The sequence below is a fragment of the Schistocerca piceifrons genome, chromosome X (genome assembly GCF_021461385.2).
Source record: "Schistocerca piceifrons isolate TAMUIC-IGC-003096 chromosome X, iqSchPice1.1, whole genome shotgun sequence".
Classification (NCBI taxonomy): Eukaryota; Metazoa; Arthropoda; class Insecta; order Orthoptera; family Acrididae; genus Schistocerca; species Schistocerca piceifrons.
This window is the reverse complement of record NC_060149.1, coordinates 351,395,082-351,416,156: the sequence shown is the minus strand read 5'-3', so window position 1 is coordinate 351,416,156 and position 21,075 is coordinate 351,395,082. Positions and strand designations below refer to the sequence as shown.

At 46.8% G+C, this 21,075-nt stretch overlaps 1 protein-coding gene across 1 annotated transcript in view; it reads left to right on the top strand.

The window, feature by feature from the left end:
* Positions 1-21,075, top strand: part of LOC124722882 (cAMP-regulated phosphoprotein 21) — a 768,630-nt gene that overhangs the window by 221,213 nt on the left and 526,342 nt on the right. The window contains exon 2 of the mRNA XM_047248019.1: positions 9,676-9,750. The gene's annotated coding sequence lies outside the window, so the exon portion shown is untranslated. The remainder of the gene's footprint in view (positions 1-9,675; positions 9,751-21,075) is intronic.

Genomic DNA, 21,075 nt, shown 5'->3' with positions numbered 1-21,075 from the left:
TTGTTCACAGACGAGTCCAGGTATAGTCTGAACAGTGATTCTCGCCGGGTTTTCATCTGGCGTCTACCAGGAACCAGATACCAACCCCTTAACGTCCTTGAAAGGGACCTGTATGGAGGTCGTGGTTTGATGGAGTGGAGTGAGATCATGATTGGTGCACGTACATCGCTGCATATCTTTGACACAGGAATTGTAACAGGCCAGGTGTATCGGGGCGTCAGTTTGCACCAGTATGTCCGCCTTTTCAGGGGCGCAGTGGGTCCCACGTTCTTCCTGATGGATGATAACGCACGGCCCCGCCGAGCTGCCATCGTGGAGGAGTACCCTGAAAGAGAAGATATCAGACAAATGGAGTGGCCTGCCAGTTCTCCAGACCTAAAACCCGATGGAGCACGTCAGGGATGCTCTCGGTCGACGTATCGCTACACGTCTTCAAACCCCTAGGACACTTCAGGAGCTCCGACAGGCACTGGTGCAAGAATGGGAGGCTATACCCCAGCAGCTGTGCCGGCCGCGGTGGTTTAGCGGTTCAGGCGCTCAGTCCGGAACCGCGGGACTGCTACGGACGCAGGTTCGAATCCTGCCTCGGGCATGGATGTGTGTGATGTCCTTAGGTTAGTTAGGTTTAAGTAGTTCTACGTTCTAGGGGACTGATGACCACAGATGTTAAGTCCCATAGTGCTCAGAGCCATTTGAACCATTTGAACCCAGCAGCTGCTCGACCACCTGATCCAAGGTGTGCCAATCTGTTGTGCGGCCCGTGTACGTGCGCATGGTGATCATATCCCATATTGATATCGGGGTACATGCGCAGGAAGCAGTGGCGTTTTGTAGCACATCTGTTTCGGGATGGTTTTCTCAACTTATCACCAATACCGTGGACTTACAGATTTGTGTCGTGTGTGTTCCCTATGTACCTATGCTATTATCACCAGTTTTGTGTAGAACCACGTTGTGTGGCACCACATTCTGCAATTGTCCTTAATTTATGAGCATGAGTGTAGTTATTTTTCAGCAAGAAAACGTACATTATTCCGACTCGTCGAGTAAAGAGCTGTTTCATCAAACAGTTGATTAAAAAAAAGTCACAGTTGTGGATCAGTTACTGTTAGACGCCCAGCTTCTCTTTTTCACATACATATTATTTGATCAAAAACATCCTGACACCACCGTGCAATGCGGAAACGACCACTAGATGTCACGAGAGGCGGACGCACCGGTATAAAAGGAGGTGGAGATACAATATCGACATTTCAGCACTATTAAAGCGGCACAAGTCGATAACTGGTGATGTGATTTTGTATTGGAAATGCGAACGATCAACCACATCTATGCCAAGACTAGGCAGACATCACGTACTGACAGAGACCGTCGAGTATTGCGGAGGGTTGTTGTAAAAAATAACATGTAATTAGCGGAAGGATTCAGCCAGGCCTTTGAAACTACTGCCAGCAGTCCAGCTACCACTGTGCGAAGGGGTCAACATTTCTGTGGTCAGTGCTGCGCGACTTTTCAGCTGGTGTAAAGAGCGATAGCGCTGGTCAGTGAATAACTAGAAACGGGTGCTCTGAACTGATTAATCACGCTATACCCTGTAACGATTCCGATGGAAGGTTTGGCATTGGCGAGTTCCTAGAGAATTTTGCTTCGCTTCATGTGTAGTTCCAACAGAGGAATAATAACCAGGTAGGTTTAAGATGTAGGTGCGTTTATCGTGATTAGGGATGGTCCCCTTATTGAGATTAAGAAAACGCTAAATATGAAAGATGCGAGCACATTTTACAGCGTTGTGTACTGCCTACAGGAGAGGAATCGTTTAGAAGCAATGGCTTCTCGTATCAGCATGAAATGCACCCGGCTATAAAGCAGCTTCTGTGAGACAATAGTATGTGAACAATAACATTTCTGAAATGGACTGGGCTGCCTGGAATCACGATCTGAATCCAGTGTAGCACCTCTGGGACGAGTTAAATGTTGACTTCACTTCAGACGCAAGCGTCCAACGTATAAACCTTCTCTGGTTTCTGCTTTTAAAACCAAGAAAGGTGGCGCAGAGTTTAGCACGCTAGACTCTTATTCGAGAGGATGATGGTTCATATTCGCGTCCAACCATCAAGATCTAGCTTTTTCACGATTTCTCTAAATCGCTCCAGGCAAATGCCGGGATATTTCCTTTGAAACAGCACGGCCGATTTCCTTCCCCATACTTAAAACAATCCGAGCTTGTGCTCCGTCGCTAGTGACCTCCATGTCGACTGGCGTTAAACCATAATCTTCCTTCTTTCTTCGGCTGTTGCGGAAGACTTGGCTGCCATTCTTCCCCTGACATTTAGACATCTCAGTGGAAGTGTGCTCCACAAAGTTCAAGTTGTCGTAAGGGCGAACGGCGTACACATCCTATATTAATGTTAACTGATAGGTCAGTCAGTGCTGTTCCAGACGTCACAGTTGCTGCAAACAAGTGCCTTTCCTGACTCAGGAAATGTCACGCGGCTGTACAGTCTTGCACTGCCTAGTGAACTATAGACTGATGTAACATAAGTCATGGCCGGCCGGAGTGGTCGAGTGGTTCTAGGCGCTTCAGTCTGAAACCGCGCGACCGCTGCGGTCGCAGGTTCGAATCCTGCCTCGGGCATGGATGTGTGTGATGTCCTTAAGTTAGTTAGGTTTAAGTAGTTCTAAGTTCTAGGGGACTGATGACCTCAGATGTTAAGTCCCATAGTGCTCAGAGCCATTTGAACCATTTTTTAAAAATAAGTCATGGGATAGCGATATGCACATATACAGATGACGGTAGTATCGCGTACACAAGGTATAATAGGGCAGTGCAATGACAGAACTGTCATTTCTACTCAGGTGGTTCATGTGAACAGGTTTCCCACGCGATTATGGCTGCACGACAGGAATTAAGAGACTTTGAAAATGGTTCAAATGGCTCTAAGCACTATGGGACTTATCATCTGAGGTCATCAGTCCCCTAGACTTAGAAATACTCAAACCTAACTGAGGTCATCAGTCCCCTAGACTTAGAACTACTCAAACCTATCTGAACTAAGGACATCACATACATCCATGCCCGAGGCAGGATTCGAACCTGCGACCGTAGCAGCAGCGCGTTTCCAGACTGAAACGCCTAGAACCGCTCGGCCACACGGCCGGCATTAAGAGAGACTTTGATCGCGGAATGGTAGTTGGAGCTAGACGCACGCCACATTCCATTTCTGAAAGCGTTAGGAAATTCAATATTCCTAGATCCGCAGTTCCAAGAGTGTGCCGAGAACACCAAATTTCAGGCGTTACCTCTCTCCACGAACAACGCAATGGCCAACGGCCTTCAGGTAACCACCTAGAGCATCGGCATTTGCTTAGAGTTGTCAGTGCTAACAAACAAGCAATACTGCTTGAAATAACAGCAGAAATCAATGTGGGACGTACGAAGAACGTATCTGTTAAGACAGTGCGGCGAAATTTGCCGTTAATGGGATATGGCAGCGGGCGACCGACACGAGTGCCTTTGCTAATAGCACGACATCGCGTGCAGTGCCTCTCCTGGACCATACCGGTTAGACCCTAGACGACCGGCAAACCGTGGCTTGGTCAGATAATTCTCGATTACATTTGGTGAGAGCTGATGGTTGGTTCCGAGTGTGACGCAGGTCCCACGAAGCCAAGGACCCAAGTTGTCAACAAGGCGCTGGGCGAACTCCGTAATGATGTGGGTTGTGCTTACATAGACTGGACTGAGTCATCTGGTCCGACTGAACCGATCATTGGCTAGTCGTGATTATGTTCGGCTACTTGGAGACAATTTGCAGCCACTCATGGACTTAGTGTTCCCAAACAACGATGGAATTCGGCTCGATGCCCAACTGGGTTATAGCCATTGTTGCTGCCAGGAGGGGCACCTTTGTGTATTAATTTTCGCTCCGACAAATTTAATCATGTATTCCAACTACTATAGCGTTTACGCACAATTAGTAAATCCGTTGATCTTGGTTCGATTTTCTGATGCTCTGTTCCTCAACAATGGTAGTAGTGCCTTTCTAAGGATATCTACGATTGCATTCGTTATTGTTGTACAGCGCCAGTACCTGGCATCGTGGTACGGGTTGTCATAGGACAATACGAGCACCTCTATCATAATTGCACTAAAATAATGTTCTAGAGCTCCACCTTTCAGGATATCATTAGTGAAGAAGTATTTGAAATTATAAGGGGCGATCAAAAAGTTTTCGTTTGAGGGCGTTGCTACATGTGCATCTTGACGCGACTCCGATCCTTGTGTATAAGCACCGACATGTAGGCAAGGGATTAGTGTGGTATTCGTGCTTTCCGACGTGCGTGCCTAAATATTGGAACGTGAACTGTGGTGACGTTATTGCCAAATGCCTCGACATAAGATCAAAGGGCTGCTATTATTTTCTTCGCTGCCGAAGCACAAACACCAGTAGATGTGCGCCCGGGAATGAAGAATGTGTATGCGGCAGCATGTCTGTCGAAAACCAACGTTGTGAAATGGTGCGAGAAGGGGTGCTGCAGCTTCATGACAACGTACGTCCCCATATAACAAATGTCGTAACGTAGAAGTTATGCCTCAGTTGGGAGACACTCGAGCATCCGCCATATAATCTTGATCTCTCTCTATGCGATTATCACGCCCTCTGCCCCTTAAAAAATGTCCTAAAGTGTCGACGAATCCTGTCAGCAGGCAGCAGGCAGTTACGGATTTCTTCAGGCATCAAGACAGTTTTACCAAACGGGTGCGTCGGTGGGACGATTGGCTCAATGTTCGCGATGATTTTGCCTGACCGGCATACTGATTCTGGACTGTTCGGGCTTAGAACGGAAACTTTTTGTTCACCCCTTATATATTCTGAGAAGTTCAAAAATGGTTCAAATGGCTCTGAGCACTATGGGACTTAACATCTGAGGTCATCAGTCCCCTAGACTTAGAACTACTTAAACCTAACATAAGGACATCACACATATCCATGCCCGAGGCAGATTCGAACCTGCGACCGTAGCGGCAGTGCGGTTCCGGACTGAAGCGCCTAGAACCGCTCGGCCACAGCGGCCGGCTTTCTGAGAAGTCATCAACAATAGTGACATCGGTTTGGCGCTACCGACTGGGGTATACACTGGTTCAAGCAATAGGGAGAAGATGAGTTATCTTTCTCTCCGGCCATCCAGATTTAGATTCTCTTTGATTTTTCAAAATTGTTTTAGACGAATGCCAGTTTAGTGCCTTTGAAAACAACAGGGCAGATTTCCTTCCGCGTGCTCTTGGAAGTCGAGCTTATGGTCCGAATGTAAAGATCAAGTTGTCGACGGGAAGTTAAAATTTAACCTTTCTTCTCTTTCACACGAGACGTGGGCGCCTATCGTATCTTGATAAGAGAGTTGCGCGACCATGAGGGGTAACATGGTCCCCTGAAGATAACGGCGATTCAGTATTTGACAATATGAAGAAACCAAAAAAGTCTATGATCGCAACAATTTGTTTTATTCAGTGATCGGTCTCGACCGTTATGATCATCTTCGTGATGAACTACAAAAGAATGTTCATTCCCCTGAGTAAGATCATCATTGTAAGTTAACAACATTACAGGTTGTAACGTTGATTCATATTATATGAGAAGCGTATATTAAACAACATAATTGTCCCATATAAGTTAATAAAAGAGGCAAATAGACTGTACAGCCATGATTAGCATCGTCGCATTGTATAAAAACACCTTAAAATTGTAATAAACACTCATGACCCGTGGTGCAGGGTACCCGTCAACAGACCTTGGTTACAGCTGCAGAACAGGCAGCTGAGGGGGCTTGACCGCTATGTGTCGCTGACCATAAGCACTGTTTACAGTGACTTGTTACAAAGCAAGAAATACGATAGATCAACCAAAATTGGATAAGAAAAAAATATAGTCAAAAAAGAGCTAGAGCTTAAACATATGTCTACAGTAAACTGTTCGTTAAAATTAGTTGCCCGAGCTTTCGTCACCGGCCGCTGTGGCCGAGCGGTTCTACTGGGCTTCAGTCCGGAACCGCGCTGCTGCTACGGACGCAGGTTCGAATTCTGCCTGGGGCATGGATGTATGTGATGTCCTTAGGTTAGTTAGGTTTAAGTAGTTCTAAGTCTAGGGGACTGATGACCTCAGACGTTAAGTCCCATAGTGCTCAGAGCCATTTGAACCATTTGAGTTTTCGTCTACATAGTAAGCTACTCACCGAGCTTTAGTGCAGTTCTCCAGGTCGATAAGCAGCCTCTTCCATATCCTATGTTGCTAACAAAAGCAATTTTTAAAGCTGTCTCGGGGGTCTGTGGGTGATATCATGATGTTGGAAGAAATTTTCATTGACAATATTTTCCCAATGAAGAGGAGCGGTCGCGTAATGCTCCACGTTATCCGACTCTGTTGCAACGTCTTCTGTTAAATTCAAATTCTCTCTTCATTATCGTATGAGGGAGACCATGTGGCACTAATGACAGTGATCCGTTCGTCAGGTGAAGACACTACGATCGGCGTCCCTATTGGAGTTTTGGGAGTGAAGCATGCTATGTGCTAGGATGAGTTTCGCTCTCTCCCTCGACTCTCATTATGATCACCAACAGAATCGGGCCGTACATTCCACATTCAGAGTCTCCTACAACAAGGATACTCACATATAACACTTCATTGCACGTGGGTGGCAAGTAGCGATGAAGCCCCTTCACTTTCAACGTTACCTTGGTGAGCAATACAGCGTTTCTAAGTTGTCACCAGTGCTCGCTGACTTTCAGCGAGCGACTGTCATTGATCCCAATAACAATTTCATATTCGGACTGCTCTTCAAATTTTCAATCTCAAGTCCATTGCAATGTTTTAGCAGCACCCGGAGAAACCAGAGAGGAAATCACGCAGAATATTTTGATTTTATAGCAATGTCATCCAGAAGCAAAGTCTAGAATAATAAAAAAAATAATTACGGTGCAATAGCCATCAAGTTATGACACAATTCACGGAGCGTATTCCTCTTAGAAATACTGCAAAAATGTTATTTTGGCGTAATACCCTTTATGAGTGTTGTAGTTGTGTGGGAACAGGTATAAGAGTTTGAAAAATCGAGTTACAGTCCCGAATTGATGACTCGAACTGACGAGTGACATTTTGGCATGGAGAGAACGGAGAACTCAGTAGTTCCAAATTTCGTTGCGTATTCGAGTTCCACAGGAGAGAACAACGGTTCCCGTTTAACGCTGTGGATCAGCTCATATTGGCAGCACTCGAGACCAGTTGTTGCTTGTTCTCATTTACCGGATATGTATTCGTTTCGGTTTCTTCTAGCTGCCCCTTCAACAGGAATTTTGGTATTTCCCATTTGCTATATTAAAAGAGAGCATTGGATTTAAAGGTGTGTTAAAAGAACAGTATTAGATCATGCGTAATTTATTTTTAAGCTAACGTAATCGTTTGGATTTTGGCTGGGAATTTTTCCATTAATTTTCAGAAATTATTATGAAAACATGAAAAGATTAAATATTTTGAAATCAAGTTATGATAAAAATACTAAAACCACATAATTTAGTAAAATTTTAATAACTACGATTAATAAAACTTGGAAAGTAATGCAAATGTTTTATAAAATAATTTGCCTAAAAGTAAGAAATGAACTAGATTAGAGAAACATTTGACGCACCTTTGAATAAGGCTTTAAATCATTTACAGCAAATGACACTGTTGTAATTGACAATTTAAAAGTTTATGCAACACAGCTTTTATTTACGTGAGTCTACATGGATATGACTGAATAACAACGAAAAGATGGTTCAAATGGCTCTGAGCACTATGGGACTCAACATCTTACGTCATAAGGCCCCTAGAACTTAGAACTACTTAAACCTACCTAACCTAAGGACATCACACACACCCATGACCGAGGCAGGATTCGAACCTGCGACCGTAACAGTACCGCGGTTCCGGACTGCAGCGCCAGAACCGCACGGCCACCGCGGCCGGCTAACAACGAAAAGACACACTCACAAAGCCAGTAAGAATTTCCTACTAGAGGCAACAAAAGATAACTTCTAAGTTACCCACAAGCGTCCGTGATAACACACATACACTTAATTCCAAGTCCTGTTCCGATGGCGAAGATGTAGTCTTCCGTGGAGACGTCCTTGAGGACGGTATTCGGCGTGAACTGACGTCCGGTGCTGTTTTTTTTCCTTTATTGGATTTCGATTGCCCCCGAAGGGGACGGACTGGCAGCAGTTTAGTACGCCGCTCTTCAGCCTACAGAATTTTTAAAACATAAGAAGATAAGAAACAATTAGAGCAGTTGATAAAACGGTGACTTAAATTGTAAAACGGCCGAAAATTGTGGAAAGTTAAAACATAAAACAAATGGTGGGCGATGATAATAAAATACACAGGAAGCAGACAGGGAAAATAGTAGACAGACAATTAAAAAACACGGCAACAGTCTGGATTCTGTTCGCAAGAGATATAAAAATCACACCCTGCGACAGTATGATGTCCGTTCGCAACACTTCGGAGAAGACGCACAACACTTAACAATCACTGGAAACTCTGCACTAAAAAGTCGGCACGAAAATGTCACACCACAGGCTAGGGCAGATGGGGGGGGGGGGGGGGCATACCTGGACAGAAGAGGGGGAAGAAACGGGAGGGAGGAGAGGAGAAGACTTCCGGTGCTGGTTCTAGCCTTTAAATAGTATTGGCCAGCCAATCAGATGTTGGTGTAGTAATTCTTCCTACAGGCCATCTCGAACTCCTTCTGCAGGAAGTGGTACGCAGAATGTCTGTTCTCGAAACAGCCGATGTTTACCATTGCTTACGCCTTGGGTATAGACAACCTCGGTCCTGTGTGGTGTTAGATGTGTTGCCGGCCCGCAGGGGCTACCTTGGCGACGGTATACCAGACGCTACACTGTCTAGATAAGCCACCAGACAAATATCCTCCAGTAATATAAGTTAAACAATGAACTTGAAATTCTCGATCAGCACTTCAGTTTTTGTACATGATTTCGAGCATCATTCAAAGGCGATACTAATGTTTCTCTAATCTATTTTAGTTCTTACTTTTAGACAAATAATTTCACAAAACATTTGACCTTTTTTTTTCAATTTATTCATTTCAGAATTATTTACTGGCAAGTTAATATCACACCAACTTGCAGAATAGATAGGCCTTGAGGAGATGAGCTTTTTGACACTTTATTTACAACAGCTATTCCTGAAATATTTCAATTTTCCCTCTGATCACTAAGTTTTTTTAGCACCATTTTTTTAAAAATTTGACCTCATCCTGTCAATTTGATACCTTACTTGTCCATTTCCGACTATACGCTTGGCTACGAAAATTCGGACAAAAATCCATTATTTAATTTCCAGAGAGTTTTGTTTTAGCTCCTCTCAAACACTTTACCAATAATGAAAAGGTAACTAGCTGATTGCCAAACTGCGATATGAGAGTATAGCAAGCGAATAAACCAGTTGTTTTACAGGATAGTATCCTGGCAATCGTTTGAGAAAGACTACGTAGAAGAAGAAAAAGTGAAAAGTTATCCAAGGGAACTACCTTCGGAGATGTATTTAGTTTTCAGATGTGTATTAGATTCCTTTTGATGTTGGAGATTGCTTGATTGAGGTGATGTGTGTGTGTTTGCAGAGAGGGGCTCACCGCGCGGCGCCGCAGCCAGCGCCTGGTGCTCCACGGCCGACAGCCGACAGCGCCTTCTCGCAAGTGAGTCGCTCCACGCTACCACATATGCATGCTTTTAACACCTTTCCACAATGATTGCTCGTTTTTCGTTTACATTCACCTTCGTGCAGTTATTTTCTTCCTGTTTCCATACGAACACGTGTATTCCAAAATTAATCTTTCACTCTGCAGTGGAGTGTTCGCTTTTACAAAGCTTCTTAGCAGATTAAAACTGCACGCAGGAACAGTAGCTGAAACCAGATCTTCGTCTTTCGCTGTCATCACTTTTTTCACGAATGAATTATCGAGGATCAACTCTTGGGTTCTATCGAAACCGTACTCCGTGCAAGATATGTATGAGAGACACTCCGGAATTTGGAAAGAGGTGGAAATGTGGTGGCAGATAGTCTTTCAGTCCGAAAGAGAATTCTGCTCGCGAAAGGCTAAGATCTGGTTTCCACTCTTGGTGCGCCGCACAGTTTTAATCTGTCGGGACATGTTATCTGTATTTTCGTTTAATACTTCTAAGCTTCGTTCATGAGACGGCGTGTCTTTCACTCTGTGCCAATTCTTTTTCTACACAAATTTATTTTTCACGTTCCTCTCCAATTTACCTTTCGCATGTGTGCTTTCCTGAAACGTTCCCCTCTCTACGTACTAAGTATAAGGTTTTTCTCAGGTAACACGTGTCTACCGCTTTCATTAATTTTCTGTATTGTTACGTCAGTTCCTACCTTTGTGCCGAGTAGACCGAATTGTTTCCCACTTTTTTATAAAGAACATCATAGTTACTGGTTTATTTACTTTAAATAATTATGCTAATTCCGTACATTCGTAATTTGAATCACTGTTTAACTTCGTGCTACACGAATTCTACACTCCAATTTATAAACTACATGAAGGCATTCTAGCACGCTTACGTTTCATTCATTTCTTTCAATAATAAACTGCTCTAAAAAGTTTGCACCTCCTTCGTGTCTGAAAACGTGCGTGGGTTTACATTCAGGGGGAACAATGAATGAAATAACAAGTCATATGAAGTTGAAAGAAACTTTACTGTTAAATAAAAGCAAAACAATAACCAAACCCAGTCTGCTTGAAAGAGCACGTCTTTACACATCTTCGAAATAAAAATCTGCTGCGGGATAATATTTAGTACGATGTTGCTCTCAAATGTTCAAATGTGTGTGAGTTCTCAAGAGACCAAACTTCAGAGGTCATCGGTCCCTAGACTTACACGCTACTTAAACTAACTTAAACAAACGTATGGTAAGAAAACATACACACACCCACGCCCGAGGGAGGACTCGAACCTCCGGCGGGAGGGGCCGCACAGTCAGCGACATGGCGCCTCTAACCGCGCGGCCACTCCGCGCGGCCATGCTGTTCTATCCCGTGCCATTTAACAAATGGTTCAAATGGCTCTGAGCACTATGGGACTTAACATCTGAGGTCATCAGTCCCCTAGAACTTAGAACTACTTAAACCTAACTAACCTAACGACATCACACACATCCATGCCCGAGGCAGGATTCGAACCTGCGAGCGTAGCGGTCACGCGGTCCCAGACTGTAGCGCCTAGAACCGCTCGGCCATTACGGCCTGCGCCGTTTAACATGCTTCGATCTTCCTCGGTATGCTGTCTACAATGCGGTCGATACGTTATAGCTTATGGATGTTCCACTCTTCGACGGCGGTACTGCTTGTGCGTGTCTTCACATTACACTGCGGTGGCAAAAGTCATGCGACAGCTACATGAGTATATACAGATGGCGGTAGCATCTCGTACACAAGGTGTGAATGGTGAATGCATTGACGGAGATGTCATTTGCACTTTGATGATCCATGCGGAAAGGTTTCCGACGTGAATATGGCCTCAAACGGGAATTGAAAGACTTTGAACCAGGAATGGTAGTTGGAGCTAGATGCATGGGACATTCCATTTCGGAAATCGTTAGGGTATTCATTATCTGAGATCCGCAGTGTCAAGACTGTGCCAAAAATTCACCACGGACGACGCAGTGGTCGACCGCTGTCACTTAGCGACCGAGGGCAAGGTGTTAGCGTAAAGTTGTCAGTGCTAACAGATAAGCTACATTGCGTGGTATAACCGCAGAAATCAATGTGCAACGGACGACGAACGTATCCTTTAGGACAGTGTGGCAAAATCTGGCGTTAACGGGCTACGGCAGCAGACGACCAACGCGAGTGCTTTTGCTAATAGCACGATATCGCCTGCAGTGCCTCTTCTGAGCTCGTGACTCCATCGGTTGACCCTAGACGACTGGAAAGCCGTGGCCCTGGGTCAGATGAGTCCCGATTTCAGTTGGTAAGAGATGATGGTAACTTTCGAGTGTGGCGCAGGGCCCACGAAGCCATGGACCGAAGTCGTCAACAAGGTACTGTGCAAGCTGGTCGTGGCTCCTTAATTGTGTGGTCTGCATTTGCGTGGGATGGACTGGGTCCTCTGGTCCAACTGAACCGATCATTAGCTGGGAATTGTTATGTTCGGATACCTGGAAACTATTGGCAACCGTTCATGGACTTCACGTTCCCAAATAACGACGGAATTTTTATGGACGACAATGTGCCATGTCAGAGGGCCACAGTTGTTCACGATTGGTTTGAAGGACTTTCTGGACAATTCAAGTGAATTATTTGCCTGCCGAGATCGCGCGGCATGAACCCAACGAACATTGATCGGACGCAATCGAGAGGTCAGTTCGTACACAAAATCCTGCATCGAAAAAACTTTCGTAATTATGGACAGCTGTAGAGGCAGCATGGCAGTATTACCGCAGCGACTTCCAACAACTTGAGTCCATGCCACGGTGAGTTGCTGCGCTATGTCGGGCAAAAGGAGGTCCCTTAACTTCTGTCACCTCAGTGTGCCAGCCCATGTTTAGCACGGTATGAAGATTTGTGTCATATTCAAATGCAGTCGTTAATTATGGTTTGAGTACAGGATGTCCAACGAAGGAGTCCATGCTTTCGAAGTTAAATATCTCGAACAATAAGGGTGATAGACGAGTACAACAATACGGTAAGCTGTAAGAATTTCATACAGAAGTTTCGACATAGAAAAAATCTTTTTAGCAATTGCCAGAGAGATACTTTCAAGCGTTAAAAAAACAGGCATCACTCCGCATGCGCAATTATGATGACGTAGAAATCCGTGTTTGGTATTTTCTCTACTTAAAGGCTTCGCGTCCCATTTCTAGTTGGATACCTGTACGTAGTAGTGGATCAACAGCTGTTATGCTAAATCTGTGTGCCACGTCTCTAAAACTTGTCACTTTGTGGTCAGCAAACCACAGAAAGATGAGAATGCGCAGTAGTGGAAGCAGCTTCCCGTTTGCCCCCGGATGATACTATAATGGCTAGAGTTCCTGAATTTTTCACTTAACTCTTCTGTCACGTGACACTGCACACGAAAATGTTCCATAAATTCAGTGTCGCTATACTGTGGCACCATATTCTCGAAATAATTATCGTTTTTCGTTCTTCTGGTACGATGCAACAAATCCAACTACTCGTCACTCAACAGAAAATCCGATTCCGATTTGCTGAACGTCTGGAGTAAATAGCACTGATAAGTTCCATGTTCCAGTCAACTGCAGTTATACCAGTGAAGGTGATTTTATAGGAATATGCTTACCTTACCTTACAATTAACGATGAATCGTAAACATGAGATAGTCGAACACGGGAGCTGTAACGAAAGAGATTGAAGAACCCGCAACAAACAAACCACGGGGAACGTGGAATCTACCCCTGTCCTACCTAAGACAGCTCTGCGCATGGGCGAGTCTGGCAACTTGGGAGCGCCAGAAATTGTTTTCCGGTTAGTCTGACTGCTTCTTCTCACTAGTTACACAGCAAACAGCCACACTCCGAGCAGCCAGACGCGAGAGAAGGTTATACTTATACGCGATTTCATCCCTGCGCATGCGCATGAGCCCGCTGACAGGTGCTTGAACTAAATTAGTAGTGCACCGCCCCTCAGAGGCATCAGGCTCGCTTGGATGAGCAGTCACGAGGAGGATGTGCGCGCGCAAATTAGCTACGCGGAGGGCGTGGCAGGTCGCCGTCCGCTGGCGCATGCGCCGTTGGCGGCCTCACTTGACCACCCACTGATCACGATTCACGCTACGGGGATGGACAGGTGGACACGGCTATGGACATTGTCACAACAACGCTATGTGTTCCACTCCCCGAAGACGAGAGTATATCCGCCCCTCAGCCTCGCAGAAAAGGTCCAGGTAACAAGAGAAGAGCACCTGTTACGATCTGCGCCGTTCGAAGCTCGCCGAAAGGCAAGATGGTGAAACTGACTGACGCTCCTGACGTCGACGGTTTCGTTCCGGCCTGTAGAACTGTCAGATGAATGCAGCTCACCACGTCACTGCCATCTGACGTCACAGACACGTTGTCGCGCTCACTGCCGCGCCGAAAGAATTACTACATTCTCCTGCGCTACTCGTTCGCCGGTCATCCTCCCATCCGGTAAGCATACAAGGGACTGCAGCAGCTTCTGTGTAGTTGGCCAATGGCTATAAATAACGTATAGGTGGCTGGGCATGACCTGTACAGGGTCACACTCTGCACGCCTGAAGATTATTGGTGAGTCACGCAGCACGCCATTCCTTCCACATACATGCCTCCTCCCTACAAAGGTCCTAAAGATTGTCGTCTGTGACGTACCATTCAACATGGAAACAAATAATCTGCATCAAGAACTCGCCGACCTGGACGTACAGCCGGTGAAGATGAAGGTGCCAGAACCGTGAAAAGATATGCCATTCTTCCTGCTCATTTGCTCTGACACAGTGGAGGACCGAAAGTTGCATCAGCTAAAGTGTATTGCTGACGTCACCATGCAGACTGAAGATCTCCGATCCAAGAGGGGTTCAAATGGCTCTGAGCACTATGGGACTTAACATCTGAGGTCATCAGTCCCCTAGAACTTAGAACTACTTAAACCTAACTAACCTAAGGACATCACACACATGCATGCCCGAGGCAGGATTCGAACCTGCGACCGTAGCAGTCCCGTGGTTCCGGACTGAGCGCCTAGAACCGCACGGCCACCGCGGCCGGCCGGTCCAAGAGAGGATCAGTGTAATGTTTCCATTGCCACGGCATCAATCACATCATACGACACTGTTCAACGCCAAAGAAGTGCGTGAAATGTGCCAATAACCATGCTGGACGTTCCTGGACTCGTCCTTACACCCATTAACCAAGATGCAGGTGGTCTATGGCGGCGATAATGTGGCCATCTACCGCGGCTACAACGTTTTCAAGCGCGCTACCGCTCGTGAGCGTAGTCAAATTCCTGGGCTACGTCCGAAGAAACCAGCAACGACGCGACATGGTGTCACCTTCGCTAGGGCAGCCTCCAGGACGACTTCTCCCCCCTCTATCTGCGTCTGAAGATGGCGCTCTTGCGCAACAGTCACATGTGGAACAACGTTGTCCTGCTTCTGCCACATCATCGTCTCGGCCAGGCTGCTTATCCAGCAGTCGCGAAGGTCGATGTACTGCCGACAGGCAGAAGACTACTTCATCAGTCGAGCAGCGAAGCAGCTGCTGTCCCCCGTTCAAGAGCCACGACTGCGCCTGCAGCTTCAAATGCCAAATTAATCAGCCTAATTACAGAGCTCGTGGCCCTCGTGTCCCATGTGACGAAGTTGATTTGAGGTCTCGCTGCAGCAATACACCGCTGCAGTGCCGATAGCAGCACCTGCTGCTACCGACACCAAACACCCACAGACACATAGTGGGAAGTGTTAGAGGACTGGCGATCGTCGCGTAGAACGCCAACGCCGTGTACAGTTAAGTTGGTGAACTCTCAGTTTCATCGTGAAGAAGCTTTTGACATTTTTTTTAAACAGCGAGAAACATCTGTAACTTGGTTGTGACATCCGAGCGGCCAATGGCGGACAGAGGAACTGTACTGTGTCCGAAATGGAAATACTCATCAGCCGGCCGTGGTGGCAGAGTGGTTCTTGGCTCTACAGTCTGGAACCGTGCAACCGCTACGGTCGCAGGTTCGAATCCTACCTCAGGCATGGATGTGTGTCATGTCCTTAGGTTAGTTAGGTTTAAGTAGTTCTAAGTTCTAGGGGACTGATGACCTCAGAAGTTAAGTCGCATAGTGCTCAGAGCCATTTTTGAAATACTCATCATTCGGTCAAATTCTCAATGATGGCGTCTCTGGGGGCCAACGTCGTCGTCCACAAAAAATGGTTCAAATGGCTGTGAGCACTACGGGACTTTACATCTGAGGTCATCAGTCCCCTAGAACTTAGAACTGCTTAAACCTAATTAATCTAAGGACATGACACACATCCATGCCCGAGGCAGGATTCGAGCCTGCGACCGCAGCGGTCGCGCCGTTCCGGACTGAAGCGCCTAGAACCGCTTGGCCACCGCTGCCGGCTCGTCGTCCACACCTCGGTGGGCAAAACCACATTTGTCGCACTGTATAGACCACTGCCCCGTCCTCTGGAACTAGCGGACATCAATGCCCTGCTGTCCATCAGGGTTAAGGTCGTCATTTCTGGAGATTTCAATTGCAAGCACATCGCCTGGCACTCCAGGTTAACCACTGCCGCAGGACGGTGGCTTCACACGTTCGCTGAATGTCATGAGGCAATTATGGTGGGACCATATGACTCGACTGTGTTCCCTGCCTGCCGTCAATAGGACGTCTTCAACTTCGCCATCTTCAGGGGTGTTCCACACCAGATAACTGCAACTACACGGAATGCTCTATTATCAGATCACTGCCCTGAGGTGTTCGACGTTGATCTGGACGCCCTGTAGCAACCCGAGAGCGGCATATCGCTCGCTGACATTAATTGGGACCGCTCCCAAGAAACCCTGGCAAACTCGCTCGCCACTTCCCCGCGCCCTGCGGACGTCGTGGACGAAGCGGTACAACACTTCCCTCTCGCTGTCTCTGACGCAACAAAACCGCCTGTACTGCGCACTGCACGGCATCGCTCCCGTCAGCTGCTGCTGGGCATCCTAGCGCCTATAACGGAGAAAAATCGGGTGTACAGGGAATTGTAGAGAACGAAACATGCAGCCACCATGCGTCTCCTGAACTAGATGCTTCGTGATATTAAGATAGCCATCGGAAACCACCGTACTCAGGACTGAAGCAACAAGGTCACCACTCTCCGTCTTGACGACGGCATGGCTTTGTCAACAACGAAGCGTTTTATCCTCCGCACACAATGCGTTACTACTCTGATGGTTGACGATCAGCCTGTCTATGAACCGGACGCAAAAGCGGAGGCATTAGCCGACGTATTTGCAGCCACTTTCACTCCAATAGAAGAATCCTGTAGACGCTGCACATGACATCTCGATTGCTGACAGGTTTCGAAGCTATTTCCGGGTAAGAGATGATGACGGAGCCATCGAAGACACGTCAGACTAGGAGGTGACGTCTATCCTTCGCGACCTCAGATCTAGGAAGGCAGCGTCACCTTACGATGTATCTGACGCCTTTCTCAAAAAGATACCGCCAGCGGCTGCTACTCATCCCGCCACTATCTTCAAGGAATTACTTCCCAGTCTTGGAAGCACGCAGATATTGTGGTGACACTGAAGCTGCGGAAGGAACGTGCTCCACGGCCAATTAGTATTTTACCTGCGGTCCCCAGAGTGTTCGAGAGAGTCTATCTCCGGTGGCTGCAGCGCCAAGTCAACGCCGAAGACTTATTTCCCGAGGAACAATCTGGTATTCGCAAGAATCATTCGCCAGTTCATCAACTCCTCTGTCAAGTGGAAGAAGCGTTTGACGCCCTTCAGCAGCGACAGTACTTCAGGGCAGTGTTGCTGGACGTGTCGCGTGCTTACGATAGTGTATGACACCGTGGCCTCTTGATAAAACGGTTAGAACTTGGAGTACCGGCGCCACACCTGAGCAGTCCTAAAGCATCGAATGCACACCGACCAGCGCAGCGCCGCGAAATAGCATCAAGAAGGCGCTGAGCCACGAGGCAGCGTAAAGAGCGGGCAGGAAGACAGAGTTCAGCAACCCCTGTCAAGGCTGATTTAGCCAGACACCCATCACTGGTAAGGCCCAATTCGGTCACAGTCTTCGAGAGCATCAGTGCTGAATTATATAAAGACGGCAAGTAGCCTGCGTTCTGTGAGTAGTAGTAGTGGATATATGTAATTGCACGTAGGAGGCACAAGAAGTTAATTTTCTTTTCTTTTTAGAAATCAAGCCATTGCAACTTCTCTCCTTCCTTGTTTGTGTCGGTGCTGACTCCCACAGTAGCCGGCACAACACCACCTTCGTTTCATCAGTTACAAACTCAAGGGCCGGACATTCCAAGTGAGAGCTGCAAACGGACTATCCCCCGTTTGACGCATCAGTGCAAGAGTGCCACAGAGCTCTGTTCTGTGGCCACACCTGTACTCACACTACACTTCAGAAGCCCTAAGATCGATCGCATGCGCATCGCACTATACACAGAGGTTACGGTGCTCTTCGACAGAAGCTTGAACGCCCTTGTCATACACCAAAGGCTGCAGCTCGCCGTTGTCACCGTTGTAACCTGGGTTGTTAAGTGGCTTCTCCAATTCAGCGGTGCTAAAACGCATTTCCTGTTGGTTGTCAGGCGAAACATCCTTGCAGGTCTGCTGCCTGTTCCCGTTGGTGGAAGTTAGTGTCGTACGGCACACTATCTCGGCTTCACCATCGACCGCCGTCTTCCCTTGGGCCCACGCGTCCAGTAGGTGAAGGAGAAAGCCAGGACCAGACTCAGGAAACTCAATGCTTTTCCGAATCCAGACTCCAGGCTTCCGTCCCGGCTGGGTGTTAACCTGCACAAGGCGCTGCAGTGGCCTCTACTCGAATACAATACCGTCGTCTGGGCTACATAGCGAACACTCACCTGAAAACGCTTCAGACCGTGCAGAACCGCGCCCTTCGGCTGGCTCTGTACCTAATGTGTGATTCCCCGGTTGCACCGCTTCACCATGTGGTAGCAGTTCCTTGACGTTACGATCGTTTCAAGACGACCGTCCGCACCTACTAAGGAAATACACGACGGTCCCGCAACAGTAAAGTATAGACACTGGGCCGCAAGCTGCCGCGCAGCGTCACCACAAGATGGCCACATCTGCTCGCTACGTAGCTAGCACAGACGAACTGCTCCAGGAAAGAGAAGACTGTCAAGAATGCACACGCTCGACACTCAACAATCATGGGAGGTAAAGCATGAACTTGCTGCAAACTTCCACACACGTCGGAGGGGCAATTAAGTTCCCTGTGGAGAGCCATCAGTTTCACAGCTGAAACGTGAAAGGGGGTTAGCGTACGGAAGGAAGAGGTTGAAATCGTGTGTCCCATTGAACAATGTGTTTTTCCAGTACAGCAATACCACATATTATAACACAGTCTTATGGCAACAAGGCGCAGTTTTTCAGACACAGTTTGATGAGCCAAAAGGACCCAATGCGAAAACCATTTGCTAGCTCCTCGCCAAATGCCAACGGACAGGCAGCGTGGCTGATGATCTAGTGGGGAATATTGGCTCCATGCCGTAGTTGCTCCTGCCTATGCAAACCGTAGTTGCTCCTGAAAAATGTCGCCACGATTTGTGGAATTCTTCAGCAAAATCCAAAGAAATCCGTCATGGTAACTGAAGCAGAGACTGGTCTGAAGCTCTCCAACAAGCAGAAAATACTGAGGCAGAGCGTTGACACGTTTCCATGCAAAATCCGGAGCCACCGTGCTATACTTGGATGAGATGTATGACAGAGGCCTGACTTTGCGAACTAGATTCTCACAATGATTGATAATGAAGGATTTGATGTTGGCTGGACATGCTTCACAAATGCATAGCTCCACCTAACGGAGTTTGAGTAAGTCAAAACTGGCGATTTTGGCATTCCGATAATCCCCATTTAAGTGAAGCGAAATCACTGTAGTCTATTCTCCTAAAATTACTGTTTGGGCTGTGATGTGCAGCAGAGGCATTACTGGCCCTTTTTTCATGAGAGGGTTCTCGCCACACTACTAGTATTGGAGGATCGACCATGCACCTCGTAGTTCATACAGGATGGGGCCAGAACACATCGCACCGAACAGGAGCTTCTGTTGCTTGATGAACACTTAGGAAATAGAGACATTGCGTTGGATTATTGCAAATTTACTGGTACAGGAATGGATTGGTGTAAACGTTTGCCAGATATAATTCCCAATGACTACTTTTTGTGGTGCAAGAAAGGCATTGTTACCGTCACCACCCCATCGTACTGAACGAGCTTGAATCGACGATCCGTGTGGCATCTGAATCCATTTCCGTTGATACACTATAGGATGTGATGGCAAACAAATTTCATTTTTCATTTGCGCCACCTCCGTACTGCGAGTGGTGATCATTTCGAAAAGATTGTGATGTGGCTGCAAAGAACGCTGGCAGAGAACGAATTTAATTATGCACGCTGATACTGTACGAACTGCACAGCGTACATCGTTAACTGTTAGTAGAGTTCGAACTATTTCGAAACTTCTGAATAAAATTCTTACAGCTTTCGCTATAAACGTAGCTTTTGTTGCACGCGGCTATCGACATTAGTTTTCTAGAAATTTAATTTTGAAATCAAAGACTCCTTCGCTGAACACCCTGTATATACGTTTTAGTTAAATACATTGGCTGCAGTTTCTTTGGAAAGCACAAGAGAAGTTAGCACACCGAAAATAAATTTTTTTGTTTATTGATGGACAAAAGAATTGTAGGTAGGTAATAACTTGCCAGAAAGATACTATTGGCAGGTGTGACTACCAGATTATTCGCGTGAATAACGGAGGTTGCCGGGCACGCCAAAGCGGTGGGTGGCCTTTACCCAGAGACTGCCAGTTCGAAATCTAGTGGCGAAAGCAGTATTCATGATTTGGGGAACGGGGGGGGGGGGGGGAGGAGGGCAGCAGGGTGATAAGGTGATGTGCAGTTGATAATCACAAGACTGAATGTCATTGTTGTTCGTTAAATCCAAAACCACAATAGCGTCTAGTGGACAAAAAGCATGTGACACTGTTAATTGTTGGTTGGTTGGTTGATTCGGGGGATGGGACCAAACAGAGAGGTCATCGGTCCCATAGGATTAGGAGAAGCTGGGGAAGGAAGGCGGCCGTGCCCTTTCAAAGAAACCATAATGGTATTTGCCTGAACCGATTTAGGGAAATCACGGGAAACCTAAATCAGGATGGCCGGACGCGGCTTTAAATCGTCGTCCTCCCGAATGCGAGTCCAGTGCGCTAACTACCGCGCCACCTCGCTCGATCTGTTAATGGTGATCTGCTGGTTAGATAGATCTAAGCTCGGCATTTCCGCTG